The sequence below is a fragment of the Giraffa tippelskirchi genome, chromosome 7 (genome assembly GCF_054371585.1).
Source record: "Giraffa tippelskirchi isolate mGirTip1 chromosome 7, T2T-mGirTip1v1.2.pri, whole genome shotgun sequence".
NCBI lineage: Eukaryota > Metazoa > Chordata > Mammalia > Artiodactyla > Giraffidae > Giraffa > Giraffa tippelskirchi.
The window spans coordinates 17782041-17800657 of NC_137281.1; the positions used below are offsets into that span (position 1 = coordinate 17782041).

General features: G+C 41.0%; 1 long non-coding RNA gene across 1 annotated transcript in view; it reads left to right on the forward strand.

The window, feature by feature from the left end:
- The window catches only part of LOC145515817 (uncharacterized), a 204835-nt gene extending 187980 nt beyond the window's left edge, over window positions 1-16855 (forward strand). Inside the window, exons 4-5 of the long non-coding RNA XR_014061027.1 lie at window positions 14621-14824; window positions 15482-16855. This is a non-coding gene — a long non-coding RNA (uncharacterized LOC145515817). The remainder of the gene's footprint in view (window positions 1-14620; window positions 14825-15481) is intronic.
- Window positions 16856-18617: the final 1762 nt, after the last annotated feature.

The window sequence follows — 18617 nt, forward strand, 5'->3', positions numbered from 1 at the left end:
AGTTCATAAGAACAAAAGTCACCAAAACTAAGGTTAAAATGCAAGTCCGTTTCAGAAATAACTTTTAAGCCTCCATAACTGACCAAAGATTTGTATCCAGAATAAATATTTTTTAAAGAAAGAAAGAAAGAAACTCCATAGGGGAAAATGGAAAAAGATATAAACAATTGTCTGAAGAAGATGTAGTGACCAGTACATGTGTGAAAGATGCTCAACTCTCCAGGAATCAGGGAACTCAAAATTAAAGCAATGAAGTGTTTGTTTCATGCCCATCATATTATCAAAATTTAAAGAAAATCATACAATTCTTTAAAACATATTGGAGAGACAAGAAGTCACTCTGTAAGTCAGAGTACAAATGAGAACAGCTAATTATAATAGGTAATATCTATTGAAAGTCCAATACATGTACTGTTTTTGAACCAGCCACCCCAAATCTAGTTATAAACTCTTGAGGTATTGAATGTATGCATAGGGAGACATATCAGGGTCTGTACTGCAGCACTATTATGGTAATTAAAAAGGAAAGCAAACTATGTGTCCCTCAATAGGAAAATGAGATTAAAACTGAGATATTTTGTATAATAGATTAGTACAAAGCAGTTAAAATTATTCACTAGATCTATGTGCATCAACATGGATAAATCTTGAGAATGTATTTGATGAAAGGAAGACCATGTTGAATGGTGATGTACAGTATGACATAATGCAAAATTTGAAATTAAGAGAAACAGGGCTTTCCTAGGGGCTCAGTGGTAAAGAATACCCCTGCCAATGCAGGGGACACGGGTTTGATTCTTGGTCTGGGAAGATCCCACATGCCTTGGAGCAACTAATCGTGCACCACAATTACTGAGCCTGTGCTCTAGAGCCCAGGAGCCACAACTACTGAGCCAATGAGCCATAACTACTGAAGTCAGTGCACTCTAGAGCCTGTGCTCTGCAGAAAGAGAAGCCACTGCAGTGAGAAGCCCAAGCATTGCAACTACAGTGTAGCTCCCCATAAACTAGAGAAAAGCCCACTCAGCAACAAAGACCCAGCACAGCCAAAATAAATTAAATTATATAAAAAGAATCTTTTATTAAATACATAAGGGAAATAATACTATAAACTCTTTAAAATATGTATATGTACACAGAAGTTGTAAAGATGCAACAACATGAACAGAAAGGATGCACACCATCTTCCAGTCACCACTGGGTGAGAAGTGGAGGTTGGGATAGAGGAATAAAACAGGGACTTCATCTCTAGTAGTAATGTTTTATTTCTTACACAAAAGAAAAAACTTGAAGCAAATAATATGGCATCATGTTAAAATTTTTTCATTAAAAATTAATTAAATAAGAGCTCTAACATTTCCCAGCACATAAAAAGTCATTGAAGTAAAAAACGGAAAGAGGAGTGAGGGAGGAGAGAGAAGGAATCAGACTCTGGATGTCCCTGGGTATCATAAGCAGCTGCAGGGCTCAAGGTGGTGACACTGACAATATTTCATATGGAGAATGTTTTTAAAAAATTCATTTCAGTGACAGTGGGGGTTGATGTCTTGGCATGTAGAAAGCTGGCTAAAAGACTCATGAGGATAGAGCTGAGCCATCAGGAGCCTTACTGGTGTCAGTTACCTTTTTTAAAAAATATATCTTTATCCATAATCTGGAGGTCACAGAGCACAGGGACCTCTGGGTTTGGAAGGAAGCCCTTCCCAGGTGTGAGATTTGAGGTTGGTTTCACTGAGATGTGGAGTAGACCAAGAAGGGGTAGGTAAGATGGGGTCATGTGAACTCTCCTAGGTGGGCACTGAGTGATGCTGACCTGCAGAATGGTGCAGGTCTAGCTGTCATCAGGTGGTCCATCAAGGGCCACTGAGAGCCCCAGCTGAGCTGTGACTTACTTTGGGCAGATACTCAGGAAAGAGAGAGGGCTTCCCAGGTGATGCTAGTGGTAAAGAACCTGCCTGCCAGTGCAGGAGATATAAGAGACACAGGTTTGATCCCTGGGTTGGGAAGATCCCCTGTAGGAGGAAATGGCAACCCACTCCAGTATTCTTGCTTGGAAAATTCCATGGGCAGAGGACTCTGGCAGGCTATAGTCCATAGGGTTGCACAGAGTTGGACACGACTGAAGTGACTTAGCCACACACATGCACACTCACAGGAAGGAGGGTAAATATGGCAGGTCTAGAAGAGGCAAGGCAAGGTGGGGAGAGCATCTGATCAGTCTTCCTGATATTGAATTAATGTTCTTGTTCCCTGAACCCTAGAAGGTAGAATATTTAAGAGAGAGAAACCTAAAATAAAGTAAAAGAAACTCTAATTTGTACAGATCTTTCTACTTTCTGTTCCCTAAGTTGGTGGTGCCCAATGAAAGGTAAAAATTGATAAAAGATTTTGCCTAAATTGAGAAGAATTTTGGATCCAGCCTTGACCTATGAGCTTGTTTGGGCAAGCCATTCTGGATAAAACCAAGCATGACTAAGGACCTCAGCTCAGCCTTCTGTGGGATTAAGACTGACTTAGATTGCTGCTTTCCTTTCAGGTAGAGCACATAGCAGGGTTGCATCTGTGATACTATTTTCCATCTGTGCAGCCAATTGCCCAAAGATATGCAAAAATTCCTATTTTCCCAAAGTATCAAAAATCTAATGCCAAGCAAGGTACAGTTATATGCCCCCAAACTCAGCTTATATGTAAATTAAACAGTGTATCACTAATTGGTGTTGAGATGACTAAAGAATCCTTGTTTGAATATCTATTTTTAATTTCTCATTTGCGTGGGAAATACCTTACCTTTCAGCCTGTTAAAGAGCTTTCTGATTTATAAGGATATCATCTTAATTGAATAATGACATGCTGCTTAGCATGTTGTTAAAAATATTTTCTCCCTCCAGTTACATTTTTTAAAGTAAATAAGTGCCATTTAAAGTAAATAAGTGTCAATAGTATGGTCACTTTTCTCCTGAATCTCTCTTATAGTGAGTGAGTTTGTAATTTGAGAGTTGGAAGGAATTCTTTATGTATTTAGGAGGGTCTACTAAAATTAACTGGAGCTTTCCCAGTGGCTCAGCAGTAAAGAATCTGACTTCAATGCAGGAGACGCAGGAGACGTGAGTTCAATTCCTGGGTCAGGACGATCCCCTGGAGGAGGAAATGGCAACCCACTAACAGTATTCTTCTCAGGAAAAATCCACGGACAGGGGAGCCTGTGGGCTACAGTCCATGGGATCACAAAGAGTTGGACATGACTGAGCACTCACTCACTCACTCACTAAAATTAATCAGGATTTCAGTGTGGGACTTATGAAAGTAGTGAAAATATGATAAATCTTTCTATTGATCAGATACTGGAGGTGTTCAAAATGAACTGATAAATTTTAGCGTTTTTGTTGACTATTCTTCTAAAAGTCAGTGGTAAGTTATAGATTGTTTATCTTAACTCTGGCTAAAAGAAGATAATTATTGATTAATAAAATTCATTGCTTAAATTTTCTTGATTCTGTATAAATCTAAAGAATAAGTAACTTGGTAGTCAGTGAAATACAGATTTATTTAGCACACAAAGATGGGCTGGCATCAAAAGAGAAATGACCCTGCCTACTCCTGCCCCCTCTTCTCTTCTCTAAAGCCTTTTGGTTCATTGGAAGCAAAGGGTTCATGGGATCTTTACATCTTAGAGATGGTAACAGCAGACAAAAAGAACCTTTACCTTATAAGAAAGAAGCACATGGGTCTTCCCTGCTGGTCCAGTGGTTAAACTCCATGATCCCCACACAGGGGGCCTGGGTTCAACCCCTGGTCAAGGAACTAGATCCCACATGCTGCAACTAAAGAACCTACGCACCACAACGAAGATGGAAGATCGTGCTGCAATTAAGATCCGACACTGCCTAATGAATGAATTAATTTTTTTAAAAAAGCACATGAAAATCTCAACTGAATATTCACCAAATCTCAGGAGAAGTGAGGACTTTCTAAGCTAAGAAGTATTAGAAGTTATTTGTTAGATTTGGCCACGTACTTTGTCCTTTTCCCTGTTTCATTTCTCTTGTCTATCTGCCCCTCTTCATCTCTATCCCTACTATTTACTGCAGGCCACTGTCACCTCCCACAAAAACACAGCAGGGAACTAAAAATATCAATATAACAGACAAATACATCTAAGACGCCAACATATACAGATTTTACTGTGGGTGAAATGGGGTACTTACTGCTGGAGAATTTTGATCAGTGGAAGGGTTATGGTCTGACTTATTTGATCACAGGTCCAGTCAGGTAGGGCTTCCCTGGTGGCTCAGATGATAAAGAATCTGTCTGCAATGCAAGAGACCCAGGTTTAATCCCTGAGTTGGGAAGATCCTCTGGAGAAGGGAATGGCTACCCACTCCAGTGTTCTTGCCTGGAGAATTCCATGGACAGAGTAATGTCCGTAATTGCCAGTCAGGCTCTGTTGAGAATAACCATAATGAATCTAGGTGGAAGCAGGAAGCTGACTGGGGCCATTGCAGTAGTCCCCAGAGATAAAGTGGGTGCCTGCACCAGAGTGGCTATGGTAAAAGTAGAGAGAGAAATGTTGGAGTCTAGATATATTTGAGAAGCAGAGCTTACAAAATATATTCATGGACTGAGTATGGAGTTTGAGATAAAAAAGAGTTGAGTGATTTCAGGCTTTTTCACATGAGTGCCAGAAAGAATTGAAATGCCTTTACCTGGAATGGGAAGACTGTGGCTAGGGCAGATTAGGGGTAGAATTTCAGGAACTAGGCTTCATACATGTTAAATTTGACTTGGCTATTTAGACATGCAAGTGGAGATGAAGGCTAGGCATATAGTGTTTATATAACAGAAAGAAGGAATATGTGAAGAGTCAGAGAAGCTGTAAAGACATTGAGAGTTTAAAATGTTCACACAAAGCAAGATCCTGTTGACCTGAGTCCCACAACCATAGGATCGTGTCAGTCTTCCCGAATTTCAGACACTGGAGTTGACCTTGACCATTACAGACCAATGGAACATATCCTTTATGGTACAGTTGATGATGGCTAAGGAATCTAAACATTTTACTGAAATGCAATTTATGCAAAAGTTTAAGGTATACAACACGGTGATGGTGGTGGTTTAGTCACTAAGTTGTGTCTGACTCTTATGACTCCATAGACTGTAGCCCACCCGGCTCCTCTGTGCATGGGATTTTCCAGGCAAGAATACTGGGGTGGGCTGCCCTTTCCTTCTCCAGGGGATCTTCCTGACCCAGGCATCAAACCCAGGTCTCCTGCATTGATATATATATATATAATAAGTTTAATTAGCATTAATCACTTCACATAGTTATAATTTTTATGATGAGAATTTTTAAGATCTCCTCTCTCAAACTTTGAAATATATAATGCAGTAGTTCTAACTATAGTCACCAGGCTATACATTACATCCCCAGAACCTACTTATCTTGTAACTAGAAATTTGTACCTTTTGACCACCTTCACCCAATTCCTCTACCTCCACCTGCTGCCTCTGGCAACCACAAATCTGTTCTCTGTTTCTATGGGTTTGATTTTTTTTTAATGTTCCACATATAAGTGAGATCATAGAGTATTTGTCTGTATCTACCTGACTTATTTTAATTAGCATAATGCCCTAAAGGCCCATCCATGTCTCATAAATGGCAGGATTTCCTTCCTTTTATGGTTGAATAATATTTTATTATATATACCACATTTTCTTTATCTGTTCATTAATCAGTGAACACTTTGGTTGTTTCTATGTCTTGGCTATTGTATTAATAAATAATGCTGCAATGAACATTGGAGTGTAGATATCTCTTTGAGATAATAATTTCATTTCCTCTGGATATATACCCAGAAGTGAAAACTGCTAGATCATACAGTAGCTCTACTTTAGTTTTTTTGAGGAACCTCCATAATGTTTTCCATACTGGTTTGCACCAATTTACATTTCCAACATGTCAGGAAACAACAATTAGAACTGGACATGGAACAACAGACTGGTTCCAAATAGGAAACGGAGTACATCAAGGCTGTATATTGTCACCCTGCTTATTTAACTTATATGCAGAGTACATCATGAGAAACGCTGGGCTGGAAGAAACACAAGCTGGAATCGAGATGCTGGGAGAAATATCAATAACCTCAGATATGCAGATGACACCACCCTTATGGCAGAAAGTGAAGAAGAACTAAAGAGCCTCTTGATGAAAGTGAAAGAGGAGAGTGAAAAAGTTGGCTTAAAGCTCAATGTTCAGAGAACTAAGATCATGGCATCTGGCCCCATCACTTCATGGGAAATAGATGGGGAAACAGTGGAAACAGTGTCAGACTTTATTTTTTGGGCTCCAAAATCACTGCTGATGGTGATTGCAGCCATGAAATTAAAAGACGCTTGCTCCTTGGAAGGAAGGTTATGGCCAACCTAGATAGCATGTTTAAAAGCAGAGACATTACTTTGCCAACAAAGGTCTGTCTAGTCAAGGCTATGGTTTTTCCAGTAGTCATGAATGGATATGAGTGTTGGACTATAAAGAAAGCTGAGCACCAAAGAATTGATGCTTTTGAACTGTGGTGTTGGAGAAGACTCTTGAGAGTCCCTTGGACTGCAAGAAGATCCAACCAGTCCATCCTAAAGGATATCAGTCCTGGGTGTTCATTGGAAGGACTGATGTTGAAGCTGAAACTCCAATACTTTGGCCACCTCATGCGAAGAGTTGACTCACTGGAAAAGACCCTAATGCTGGGAAGGATTGGGGGCAGGAGGAGAAGGGGATGACAGAGGATGAGATGGTTGGATGGCGTCACCGACTTGATGGACATGGGTTTGGGTAAACTCTGGGAGTTAGTGATGGACAGGGAGGCCTGGCGTGCTGCTATCCATGGGGTCGCAAAGAGTTGGACACAACTCAGCGACTGAACTGAGCTGAACATTTCCAACAACAGTAAAAATGAGTTCTCTTTTCTCCACGTCCTTGCAAACACTTGTCATCTTTTGTCTTTTTGTTAATAGTCATTCTGGCAGGTATGAGGTGATATCTCATTATGGTTTTGATTTGCATTTCCCTGGTGATTAGTGATGTTGAGCACATTTTCATATACCTGTTGGCCATCTATATATGCCTTCTTTGGAAAAATGCCTGTTCAGATTCTCTGTTGCTGTTGTTTAGTTGCTAAGCTGTGTCCAGCTCTTGCAACCCCATGGACTGTAGCCTGCCAGGCTTCTCTGCCCATGGGATTTTCCAGGCAAGAATACTAGAGTAGGGTGCCATTTCCTTCTCCAGGGGATCTTCCCAACTCTAGGGTCAAACCCACATCTCCTGTGTCTCCCACACTGGCAGGCAGTTTCTTTACTGCTGAGCCACCAGGAAAGCCCTTCAGATTCTCTGCCCATCTTTAAATTGGATTATTGGTTTTATGCTATTGAGTTGAGAGAGTTCCTTGTATATTTGGATAATAACTCCTTATCAGATATATAATTTGCAAATCTTTCCCCCCATCCATAGATTGCTTTTTCATTTTCTTGATTATTTCTTCTGCTGTGCAGGAACACTTTAGTTTGATGTAGTCCCACTTACTGATTTTTGCTTTTGTTCCTTGTGCTTTCAGTTTCATAATCAAAAAATCATTGCCAAGACCAATACAACAACTTTCCCCCTATTCTTTCTTCTAGTTTCACAGTTTCAAGTCTTACATTTAAGAAGAATATATTTCAGCATAATTTTTGTGAATGGTGTAAGATAGGGGTCTGGTTTCATTCCTTTCCATGTGAATATCTAGTTTTTTCCAGCACCATTTATTGAAGAGACTACCATTTCCTTACTGACTATTCTTGGAACCCTTGTCCAGTGTTAGTTGACCATACATGCATGGGCTTATTTCTGGGCTTTCAGTTCTGTTGCATTGGTCTGTGGATCTGTTTTCATGTCAGTATCATGCAGTTTGATTACTGTAGCTTTGTAGTATAGTTTGAAATCACAAAATGTGATGCCTCTAGCATTGTTCTTATTTCTCAGCATTGCGTTGACTATTCAGGGCCTTTTGTGCTTTCAAACAAATTTTAGAATTGTGTTTTCTATTTCTGTAAAATGTGTTATTGGAATCTTTATAGGAACGGCATTGTAGATGGCTTTGGTTTATATGGACATTTTAGCAATATTAATTCTTTTACTCCATGGACACAGAACATCTTTCAATTTATTCATGTCTTCAATTTATTTCATCAATATGTTACAGTTTTTAGGGTAGAGATCTTTTATCTACTTAGTTAAATTTATCCATAAGTATTTTATTGTTTTTGATACTATTGTAAGTGGGTTTGTTTTCCTTATTTCTTTTTCAGATAATTCATTATTAGTGTATAGAATATTGTATGTTGATTTTGTGTTCTGCAACTTTACTGAATTCACTGATGAGTTACAACACTTTTTGGTGGTGTTCACGATTTTCTATATATAAAACCATAGAAACAATTTTACTTCTTCCTTTATGATTCAGATACTTTTCATTTCTTTCCCTTGCCTGATTGCTCTGGCTAGGACTTCTAGTACTTTGTTGAGTACAAGGGTGACGGTGGGCATTCTTGGCTTGTTCCTGATTCTTAGAGGAAAAGCTGTCAACCTTTTACCATTGAATTTGATGTTAGCTCTGGACTTGTCATATGTGACCTTTATTATGTTGGCATGTATTCCTTCTGTACTCTGTTAGGAGTTTTTATTTGAAAAGATTTTGTATTTGTCAGATGCTGTTTCTGCATCAACTGAGATGATCATATGATTTTTTATCTTTCACTCGATATTAATGTGGTATATCACTTTTACTGATTCATGTATGTTGAACCATCCTTGCAGAGCGGAGATAAATCTCACTTGATCATGGTGTATGAGTCTTTTAATGTGGTGTTAAATTACAGTTTGCTAGGATTTTGTTGAGATTTTTTGCATCTATATTCATCAGAGATATTAGCCTGTAGTTTTTATTTGTTGTAGTGTCCTTGTATGGCTTTGTATCAGGTTAATTATGGTCTCTTAAAATGAGTTTGGGAGTATTCTCTCTTCTTTGGTTGTTTTTGAGGAAAAGTTTGAGAAGAATTGGTGTTAATTCTTCTTTGACTATTTGGTGAAATTCACCTATGTAACCATCTGGTCCTGGACTTTTCTTTGTTGGGAATTTTGATTACTTGCTTGCTATTGTTCTGTTCAGATTTTCTAGTCTTCATGATTTAATCTTGGCAGGTTGTATGTTTCTAGGAATTTATCCATTTCTTCTAGGTTGTCCAATTTGTTGGGGGTATAGTTCTTCATAGTAGTCTCATGATTCATTGTATTTCTGTGGTATCACTTATAATGTCTCCTTTTTCATTTATAATCGTATTTATTTGGCTCTTCTCTCTTCTTGATTAGTCTTGCTAAAAGTTTAATAATTTGGGTTATTTTTTCAAAAAACCAATTCTTTTTTTTACCTACCATTTCTATTATTTTCCTGTCCTCTGTTTCTTTTATTTCTGCTCTAATTTTTATTACTTCCTTCCTTCTGCTAATTTTGGGCTTCAGTCAGTTCAGTCATTCAGTCAGATCTGATTCTTTGTGACCCCATGCACTGCAGCACGCCAGTCTTCCCTGTCTATCACCAACTCCCAGAGCTTGCTCAAACCCATGTCCATCGAGTCGGTGATGCCATCCAACCATCTCATCCTCTGTCGTCCCCTTCTCCTCCTGCCCTCAATCTTTCCCAGCATCAGGGTCTCTCTCAATGAGTCAGTTCTTTGCATCAGGTGGGCTTAGTTTGTTTTTTTTCCTTCATCCTTGAGGTGTAAATTTAGGTTCTTAAATTGATTTCCCCCCTTAATGTGTACATTTGTCACTGTAAACGTCCCTCTTAGAACTTCTTTTGCTATATCCTATAATTTTGGTACATGTGTTTCCATTTTCATTTGTCTCAAGATATTTTAAAATTTCTCTTTTGATTTCTTCTTTGATCTATTGGTTGTTCAGTATCTGAGGGAGCTTCTTTAAGGTATTCTATTTTAAAAACCAGTGATAATTCTATTTTAATGTCTTTTTCACCCTTTTTTTGCCAGAGAGTCTATCCAATGTTGAGCCTCCCAAAAACCTATTCATGTCCCCAAATAGTAAGGACAAGATAGCTCTCTTTTGCATGGAGTCCTCCTAATACCTTGAAAATGTATCAGGCAAGTCAAGTAGGCTGTAGGGAGGTGTCAGAGATATAAATGGGAAATTAGTCTAACTACAGAGTAGGAATTAGGTGCTAATTATATTCAGCAAGATAGTAAAGATTGAAATGTTCCCTCTTATTAAGACATGGATGAAATAGAAGCTAGATGAAAGAAATCACTTCATATTTAGTATGAAATTATTTAGTTATTTATTTCCATGATCTTAACTACTCATTTTGACTGCTGATTTTAAGGTGATTTTCTAAATTAGAGCATGATCGTTTCTATGAATACTTGCTTACCCCCAAATTATTACATTTTAATAATTAATAGAGATATATATTACTGATCTTGGAATAAAACTTCTTTTTATTATTTATTTATAGTTATCTTGTCACTTAGAAAAATGAGCGATCTATTTTTTTAATACAGTAAGTCCCCTACATACAAATCTTGAGAACTTTCAAAGATGTGAACGTGTGTTCCATCAGCATCAGATGTGAGTGAAATTGCAGTTTGCCCTCCACCTCCTATTGCTAATGATCCTTCAACTCGATCATATCACACCTCCTCTTCCTCCTCCAGTCAGTAACTCTTCTTGTTGTTCACTCAATGCCAGCCTCTGTATGCCAACAGTTGTACTGTACTACTGTACTTTTCAAGGTACTGTACTGTAAGATTAAAAATGTTTTATTTTTTGTATTTGTTTTTTATGTATTATTTGTGTGTAAAGTTTTATAAACCTGTTATAGTACAGTACTGTATAGCCGATTGTATTAGTTGGGTCCCTAGGCTGACTTTGTTGGACTTAGGAACAAATTGGACTTACAAACATGCTCTTGGAATGGAACTCATTCATGTGTAGGAGACTTACTGTATCTCCTTTCTTTTTACTTATTTTTTTCCAGCTTTCTTGAGGTATAATTGACATCAGTTATCTATTGGAACATTTTACATGGCGCAAGAGAAACTGCAGGCTTTTTTTTTTTTTCAGGAGCTACAAATGCCCCTGGTCCTAAAGAAGAGAATTTTTATAGCACTTCCTTAATTCTTTGGCCACAACTGAGTCCCCTCCAACTTGGCTTCACATCTCAGCAAAGACTAGCCCCTCCTGGCCGGCTCGGCTCAGAGCCTGGTAGCGTGGATCTGGATGAGTTTGTCTGGTCAGCCCCTATTTGTGAAAGAGGAGGAGCAGACCTTGTCCAAGACGGGCACTGAATAAAATACCACAGTCAGAAGGTCGGGTTCTATTTATTCTTAAAGAGAGAATTAATTAAGGCAAACATGTTCTCAGGAAGGCTGTGAGTGTGAAGTTGGGGACTATAGTGAGGTACTCCAAGAACTGGGAAATGAGGGAGGAGAGAATGACCTCAGAGCTAAATGATGAAATCTACAGGAATTGAACCAAAGCTGAATTCTTCAGAGTGAGTTTGTCAACAGGAAAGTTCCCAGGAATATCTCAAATAAAGAAAAAAAAAAAAGAGTGTCTCTTAGAAGCATGTCTGGTCCACTCGAGATTAGCAGGGAGAGATTATGAGTGGCCCCTCGAGGCTCTCCCCAGGAATCCTGGCAGCCCTCCCCTGGTGAGCAAGGACTCCCTTTGACATGGAGATGGAGATGGAGACCAAGCCATGTTACCTGAAACAGACAAACTCACTCTCTGCACAGCTGCACATTTGCCTGGAGGAGGAGAATGTGCAGGTCATGTAGACCCAGGTGTCACCCTCCCTGTGAATGGTCCCTCTCTATCAGTAAATGGGCATGCTGATTTTGTACAACAGTCCTGAGTGCTTGCCTCATGGAACACAGCTCCTGAGAGATGGAGGTACTCTCCACTTGTTGGCAACACTCAGCTTTCCTCCCTGCAAGGCCCATGGGTAGACCCCGCACTGTGGCACTTCTGCCAGCTGCCTTCTGGGAGGCCTGGCAAGCGCAGGCCAGCCACACACCTCTGTTCCCTGTCCAGGGACAGCCTTGGAGACTTCTAAACCAGTGACTCTGACAGTTTTCCCTGTGTTATAGGCACAAACGGTGCCCCACAAAGATGCTGGAGTCCTAACCCCCAGTATCTGTGAATGTGACCCTATTTGGAAATAGGTCACAGATGATCATGTTAAGATGAGGTGATTTGGGTAGACTCTAATCCAGTTTGACTGATGTCTTTGTAAAAAAGGGAAATTTGGAGGCACAAAAAGAAGATAAGGGACTTCCCTGGTGGGTCCAGTGAATAAGACTCCGTGGTTCCAATGCAGGGGGTCTGGGATTGATCCCTGGTCAGGGAACTAGATTCCATATGCTGCAATTAAGAGTTCACATGCCATAACTAAAGATCCCACATACTACAACTAAAAAATCTTGCACACCACAACTAAGAACCAGCATAGCCAGAATCAGTAAATAGAGGGTTTTTTTTTTTTTAAGAGGGAGAAAACAAAGAGAAGATGATGTGAAGATACGAGAAACATGGAAGAGGCTCCCAGCCCTACAGGGAACCAATACAGATGACACCTTGATTTTGAATTTCCAGCCTTGGAATTGGGAGAGAATAAATTTTTGTTATTTTCAGCCACCCAATTTGTGGAACTTTTTAATGGTAGCCTGAGGAAACTAATACACCTAGTACCAGACTCTTTACCAGGGAACTCTGAATTAAAGCTGTTCATTGTTGTTTAGTCCCTAAGTTATGTCTGACTCTTTGCGACCCCATGAACTATAGCTTGTCAGGCTCCTCTGTCCATGGGATTTCCCAAGCAACAATACCAGAGTGGGCTGCCATTTCCTCCTCTAGGGGATCTTCCCAACCCAGGGATCAAACCCAAGTCTCCTGCTTAGCAGGCAGATTCTTTACCACTGAGCCCCCAGGGAAAGCTGTTCATTACAATTCACCATTGATGTCAGAGCCCTGGTCCCTGACATTACCTGTTGCTGGAAAAGCAATGCCTTAAGAATATGAAATACCCTCAGGCAAACTTGGTGTGGCCCTGGAGAATCTCTAGCTATGGGGAATTTTTCCCAGCCAGCACAGGTGTTCTGCAGGGCTGAGTAAGTATTGTCTAGTGCTTTTTAATTTTTCAAAAGTTCATTTCAGATAAGATAAGCATTTTGGCTGTGTGTTAGAAGGCATTAGTACCAAAAGATATTCCTAAAGACAAATTGTAATTTACTAAATAGGTGTTTATCATCCTGCCCCAAACATAAGTAAATGTTGCTTCAATGCTTTGCAAACCCCTAAAAAGTTACTTTGGAATTTTAAACCACATATTAACTTTTCAATAGGAAAGTTCAGACATTTCAAACTATTCTCACATAAAATTTGTTATATTTTTAAGATGAAATTTAAAAATTTCTGTGTCTAATTAAAAGCAGCTGTCATGAATTAGCTCAGGTGGCTTACCTGCACAGGTTAAAAGGCAGAAACTTTTAGTACTGAGCAAAAATCGACCGTCAAATTTTCACCAGGTAACAACATAGGATTATAATGAATGTCATAGATGCTTTCATCTATAATATTCACTCCTGTTAAACTAGTTAACTAAGCTTCTGAAATAGTCCTTGTTTCATAATTTGATGTACTTTTCCCCCACACTTATGTTTTCTAAACATTAGTTTTGGAAGCAAGCCAATGAGGTTGACAGATTTTCTCCCATTTTGTAGACTGAAAATACTGAGACTCAGAAGGGCAAGTGGCTTGTCTAAAGCCATAAAGAATAAAAACTGCAACAGGAACATGTATCTAGCACACCTCTTCCCTTCTCATTCTTTCCACAAATATTCATTCATTGAGAGTATTCCTCTTGTTCAAATTCTTTGTCAGGTCCAGGCACACACAAGGTTCTTGCTTCTGACTGACACTTACTGAACGACCCCTGTGCTGAGGGCTCTGGCCTCCACTGCTTCATTAAACCACACCTGGGAGTCAGGTATGGTCAACCTTGTATAATGGGTGAGGAAACCAAGGCTCAGAGGGGTTTAGTGTCCTGCACAAAGTCACATAGTTTGTTCATGACTGACCTGCCTGGGGTTGGTACCAGACATAAATGAAGTTCAAATACATCATTTTAAAAATTATACCATTTTTAAAATTTCCAAAATGAAAAGAATTTTTCTTCAATTAGTCCTTGCTTCTAAGTCACTTAGCAGCATTCATGTCCATCTCTTTATGACCCTGTGGACTATAGCCTGCCAGGTTCTTCTGTCCATGGGTATTCTCCAGGCAAGAATACTGGAGTGGGTTGCCATGCCCTCCTCCAGAGGATATTCCTGACCCAGGGATTGAACCTGAATCTCCTGCATTGCAGGCAGATTCTTTACCACTGAGCCACCAAGGAAGCCCAAATTAGACCTTAACACCTTCGACATGCTAGGTAACACATGAGGCTAGTCCAACTTTATCTCATTTAATTCTCTGAACACCTCTTCAAGGTTGGAGGGTTATTTCTACTTTTTTCAGGTATGGAAACAGAAACTTAAGGATGGAAATAGAGTATCATGGCCTGAAATGAGCAGAGGCAGAAATGGAGCCCAGGTCTGACTGACTGAAAGCACAGTTTTGTCCTGCTGCCTGAGTGACAGTACGGTGTGAAACAGAAGGTGATGGCTCAAAAAGTGCATCAGATTCCTATGGGGTTCAGAAGAAGGGGCTGTGGTGATGAGGGTAAGTTCGTGGAACAGTGGGTGCAGGAGAGGGGCTCCAAAGGCTTCTGCAGGCAGAGCTGCTGAGGAATGAATGGGAGGGCAGAGAGAAGGCAGGAGTGACACGTTTGCCCTCCCTGCTCCTCGCCCACCGCTGTCCTGGGGGCCAGTGTGCGCTGGCAACTTTTATTTTGGCCTTGCCGGCAACTGCACCCCCTTTGTGGGAAGCACAGAGTCTTAACCACTGGACCCCTGGGGAAGTCCTAGAAACTCTTAAATGCTGAGTGTCTACATGAGATGGAGACTATATAGATAAACCTGATCATAAGTGAAAAATTGAAGAGGGAAGAGAGGGTGTGTGAAGGGATGTTTGCTTGGACACAGAGAAAACCCTGTAGAAATTTAATATGGGTGCTGCCTGGTACATGCAGCAGGGGAGCCCAGGGTGCGGTGAAACAGGGCTCCTGCAGCCTCCCAATTGGCCCAGCTTCCTTTGACTTACCTTTCTTGACTACCCCTCACCCCCATGATTGCTTTTCAGATCTTTTTCACTTATATTTGCCTGGAAATGATCTTTCACGAGGTTCAGTCTTTCAGGGACAGTAAAGTGCAGGGAAGAGTAAGGGTACCAATGATCCCCATATTTCTAAGCTGTCCCTCTTTATTTCTCTCCAGACAGTCAGGAAGACTATTCTTTGCAAACAACTGTTGAACTGCTCATAGGTCTTAGAGTTTGCTTATGTGGGAACAGCAGTGAGTTTTATGAAGTGACATCTTTTGATCTGTGGATCAGAACTTGTGAGTCTTAACAAGGAGAGGAGGGGAGACTGCAGGTTGGGGTATAAACCCAGAGTTCATCATCTGCTTCCAGCAGCATCTTTCAGCTGAGGGACCCAGGACACCCTCTCTACCCTTCCTGACCATAAATTGTAAACAATAGTAGCATCAGTGCCTGCTCCAGAGGGAGTATCCAGCACGGTGTCCAGATTCAGTAGATGTGTGTTCTATGTCAGGGGTCCCTATCCTTGGGGATCTAATGCCTGATGATCTAAGGTGAAGCTGCTATAATAATAATAGGAATAAAGTGCCCAATATACTTGAATCATCCCAAACCCGCCCCCCCCCACAGTTCTGTGGAAAAATTGTCTTCCGTGAAACTGGTCCCTGGTGGCAAAAAGATTGGGAACCGCTGTTGTAGCTGACTCTGAGTCAGTATGTTCTCCATTCACAAGACTCTTTTAGCGGCTACCTGATAACAAGTCCCTGATGCCGAAAGAAAATACCTTTCGGGAGACACTACAGGCAGCTAGAATGGAAAAGACACAGAGGTTGTTCACCATCCTTGGTGAAGTCCAGCCCACCAGGCAGCAAGCCCAGTCCTTGGGAGCCATTGCTTAGAAGGTGAACACGCATGATGGTGTCCCCAGCAACATGCTGCTGTGCTGCGGGTGACTGCAGGCTGCACCCACGGAGCTTGGCTCATGCAGACGGGAGCTGGCCTGACTGCTGCCCTCCAGATAGCAAAGACAGATAAAGATGGCAGATGAGCAAAGACTGGTAAAACCAGGACAATAACCAGGGGGCCAAGCCTGTGTCCAGTGGCAGTCTAGGCTCACCTTGAGATCGAGCTGGTAACCAGGTGTGACCCTGCAGGGGCTCTGCCCCTCTTTGGAGAGTGGAGGCGCTAGTAGTTTCTCTCCTGTGGGGGCTCCTTGCAGCGTTTCCCGAGGGACTGAACAGCACTGAGTAAACTCTCCAGAGAGAGTTTCCCATCAGACATCTCTGAGTTCTGGAAGAAGCAGAAATAAAGATAAATGGCAGATACTGCTTACTAGACTAAAACACACACAAATTGATCATAAATCCCAAACTAAGATGTTGATTCTTATTTCAAGCAACAATGCCTGTGTTTTCAGCAATGCTCTGCCTGGAAAGGTTGTACAAAGGGCTGACACAAACCCTATCTTACCAAAGGAGCTGGTTATCCCTGAGAATGAAGGAAGAATACACATGAAACGTGCGAATTAAAATGAGGTGTTCTCTTCCCCCCAACAGTCATACTTTTAATAGTTATTTAGAAGAAATCTGCATTTTTTCACTTGAAATGTGCCGAGCCTTTGTTGGCCAGCTATGTGTACCAGTCTGCCTGCCTGTTTCCGCTGGCTTGTCATGCTCACTAATTAGAGAGCTGCCGCCTGATTCACCTTGTTAATTAGAGGGACTTGCACACGGAGCCCTTCGGGCAGCGTGCGAGACAGCCTCGCACCAGCGCCCCGAGAACGATGCGTCTGTGAAGTCATTCTTCTCATCTACCTTCTATTTTTCATTTGAAATGAATAAATCATTGAGATTTTCCTTGTGGAGTGAGAATGCAAGAATTCACATCTCTGTAAGATGTAAATTACATGTGATCAATAGAAAGGGATGACTCGGGTATTGTACTTACATGATTTCCTAATTTACTTCTTGTCGGTGTATGAAAAATGGCCTGAAATATGTGTCTCCCCTCCATGAATCAGTGTCCTTCATCTGGGAAAGGAGGGTGTTGAGTGAGAAACACAGCTGCTTCATTTGAACAGTCGGAGGCTGGTCTGGTGGTTTGTTGTTCTCTTGCACAGAAGGAGGGAAGCCTCTGAAACACAGTCATCCAAGGAGGGAGTTTGACCAGCTCCTTCTCCTAGGCCACCCCCGGGGTCCCCCTCTGCTCAGGAAGATGCAAGATGTAACAGGTCATTTTGCTGGACGTGGTCTTTTGTAATAGAGACCTGCACTTCTTGGAACTGAAATTTTATTTTATTTTTAAATTTTTATTTATTTATCTTTTAATTTAAACAAATGGGGTTTTTTTTGGCTGTGCTGGGTCTGCATTGCCACGCATGAACTTTCTCTAGTTACGGTGAGCGGGGCCTACTTCTTGCGGTGGATGGGCTTCTCACTGGGGTGGCTTCTCTTGTTGCAGAGCGTGAGCTCTAGAAGACAGGCTCAGTAGTTCTGGCACACGGGCTTAGTTGCCCCGAGGCATGTGGAATCTTCCTGGCCAGGGATCGAACTCATGTGCCCTGTATTGGCAGATGGATTCATAACCTCTGGACCACCAGGGAAGCCCAGAACCGAGACTTTAAATGTACTGTGTCTTTTTTAAGTGTTTGTTTGAAGTTTATTTCTTAAAAATATTTTCTTGGCTGTGCTGCACAGCATGTAGGTTCTTAGCTCCCCAGCCAGGTATCGAACCCGTGCCACCCCCTGCCTTGGAAGCATGGAGTCTAAACCACTGGAACTCACAGGAAGTCCCTATCATGTGTCTTTTAAAAGACCAAAAATTTAAATAGTAGTTTGGCTTAGATGCCATGCCAGAAGCAGTAGTGCCTTTAAGCCCCATGTTGCCTCCTATTCCAACCTGCAAAACACTTTGGAAATAAGTTTCAGTGGCCTTCTCTCCTGCTGCTTGGTTAAAAAGAAGTATTGTGGTTAAACGAGAATGGAAAAGAGAGTGACCTCTCATTGCGTGAAAGGTGTAGCTTTAAAAAGAGAGAGAGAGGCAAGGCTCAGCCCCACCAAGTCTGGGTGTCTCTGCTGAGAAGCCTGTTCAATAAGCCTATTATCAGTCTGGGTGGTTAATGAATATCTTATACAGGTTCACCTTTCTGCTCATCCAGAGTATTTGCAATCACTGTATGTGCTCACTTACAGAGATTTTTGGCAAAAGATTTGCAAATGTTTCTTTAGAAAAAGGAAGCATTTTATACCTGCTCTTCCTGGGAAAAACACAGACCGAGGTAACTGTTTTTGTAGCTGCTTTCCCCACCATTCTCAAC